Raw genomic sequence first — 2,441 nt, 5'->3', positions numbered from 1 at the left:
GACTAAGTGCAAGCACGTGCTCCAAAAAGCCCTAAATCCTGTTGCAGTAGCTTTCCTTAGCCAGATGCAACGTGCGTACGGGACAAGGTTTGCACGTTGCAACAGCTCACGTTAAGATTGTGCTGAAAAGAGAGAAAAGAACCAACAGGACCATACGGGGATTGAACCTGCGACTTTGGCATTATTATTTCCAGTACAATTGCTTGGAAATTTGGATTGTCATCAAAAGGGAATCAACTAAAGGACTTACCTCGCCACGACGTTTTGTACCAACTTCCTTCTGCTGGAAAGCGCAGAGTAAGGATTTTACTCTTACAATCGGTATTAGGGTTTCATTTGCAAAGCTGGAAATCCAGCAGAGCAATCAAAAGCACTAATGGAAGGCCTCCCCGTCAGGGAATCGAACCCCGGTCTCCCGCGTGACAGGCGGGGATACTCACCACTATACTAACGAGGACTAGCTATGGGTGCGCCTGCTCCCGAAAGCCCTAAAACCTGTATCAGTGACTTTCGTTAGACAGATTTAAAGAGTGTCTGGTGCAAGGTTTGTACACTGCAAAAGCTCACGCACATTTTAAGACTGTATTGAAAGGAGAGAATAGAAGTGACTGGCTTGTACCGGGATGGAACTCGCGACCTTGCCATTATTATTTCCCGTACAATTGCCCAAAAATTTGTATTGTCATCATCAAAAAAGCTACTAATGGACAAGCTGTATCGTTAAAAAGGTAAAGGGTCTCTACCCCCGGGCTTGCCCCAGCTTGTGAAAAAGAGGACGAGTGCTAGTTAGAGATCTTACCATATCTCCCGGCATAGGCAATCAGGCTTGCGAGACGTATTTAATGCTATCCATCCGCAACAGATTCAGAGGTGGACAGCGCAGAGTAAGAAGTTTACTCTATACTAAGGAGGACTAACTGCAAGCACGTGCTCCAAAAAGCCCTAAATCCTGTATCAGTAGCTTTCCTTAGCCAGATGCAATGTGCGTACGGGACAAGGTTTGCACGTTGCAACAGCTCATGTTAAGACTGTGCTGAAAAGAGAGAAAAGAACCAACAGGACCATACGGGGATTGAACCTGCGACCTTGGCATTATTATTTCCAGTACAATTGCTTGAAAATTTGCATTGTCATCAAAAGGGAAACAACTAAAGGACTTACCTCGCCACTACGTTTTGTACCAACTTCCTTCCGCTGGAAAGCGCAGAGTAATTATTTTACTCTTACAATCGGTGTTGGGGTTTCATTTGCAAAGGTGGAACTCCAGCAGAGCAATCAAAAGCGCTAAAAGAAAGCCTCCTCGTCGGGGAATCGAGCCCCTGTCTCTCGCGTGACAGGCGAGGATACTCACCACTATACTAACGAGGACTAGCGGTGCGTGTGATGGCTCCTGAAAGCCCTAAAAGCTGTATCAGTGACTTTCGTTAGATTTAAAGAGTGTGTGGTGCAAGGTTTGTACACTGCAAAAGCTCACGCACCTTTTAAGACTGTACTGAAAGGAGAGAATAGAAGCGACTGGCTTGTACCAGGATGGAACTCGCGACCTTGCCATTATTATTTCCAGTACAATTGCTTGAAAATTTGGATTGTCATCAAAAGGGAATCAACTAAAGGACTTACCTCGCCACTACGTTTTGTACCAACTTCCTTCCACTGGAAAGCGCAGAGTAATTATTTTACTCTTACAATTGGTGTTGGGGTTTCATTTGCAAAGGTGGAACTCCACCAGAGCAATCAAAAGCGCTAAAAGAAAGCCTCCACGTCTGAGAATCGAACCCCGGTCTCCCGCGTGACAGGCGGGGATACTCTCCACTATACTAACGAGGACAAGCGGTGCGTGCAATGGCTCCTGAAAGCCCTAAAAGCTGTATCAGTGACTTTCGTTAGATTTAAAGAGTGTGTTGCGCAAGGTTTGTACACTGCAAAAGCTCACGCACCTTTTAAGACTGTACTGAAAGGAGAGAATAGAAGCGACTGGCTTGTACCGGGATGGAACTCGCGACCTTGCCATTATTATTTCCAGTACAATTGCTTGAAAATTTGGATTGTCATCAAAAGGGAATCAACTAAAGGACTTACCTCGCCACTACGTTTTGTACCAACTTCGCACCTTTTAAGACTGTACTGAAAGGAGAGAATAGAAGTGACTGGCTTGTACCGGGATGGAACTCGCGACCTTGCCATTATTATTTCCCGTACAATTGCCCAAAAATTTGTATTGTCATCATCAAAAAAGCTACTAATGGACAAGCTGTATCGTTAAAAAGGTAAAGGGTCTCTACCCCCGGGCTTGCCCCAGCTTGTGAAAAAGAGGACGAGTTCTAGTCAGAGAGACCTTACCATATCTCCCGCCATAGGCAATCAGGCTTGCAAGACCCAGCTTGTGAAAAAGAGGACAAGTGCTAGTCAGAGAGATCTTACCATATCTCCCGCCATAGGCA

The 2,441-nt window shown here is 45.5% G+C and overlaps 1 non-coding gene across 1 annotated transcript; it reads right to left on the bottom strand.

Moving 5' to 3' along the window:
• Window positions 1-385: 385 nt before the first annotated feature.
• TRNAD-GUC (transfer RNA aspartic acid (anticodon GUC)) lies at window positions 386-457 on the bottom strand. Its single transcript has one exon. It is a non-coding gene; the product is annotated as a tRNA-Asp (tRNA).
• Window positions 458-2,441: the final 1,984 nt, after the last annotated feature.

The sequence above is a fragment of the Sceloporus occidentalis genome, unplaced genomic scaffold (assembly GCF_023333645.1).
Source record: "Sceloporus occidentalis isolate IW3139 unplaced genomic scaffold, rSceOcc1.0.p SCAF_22, whole genome shotgun sequence".
In the NCBI taxonomy this organism is placed as follows: domain Eukaryota; kingdom Metazoa; phylum Chordata; class Lepidosauria; order Squamata; family Phrynosomatidae; genus Sceloporus; species Sceloporus occidentalis.
Note: the sequence above shows the minus strand (reverse complement) of the source record. Positions and strands in the feature narration are given on the sequence as shown.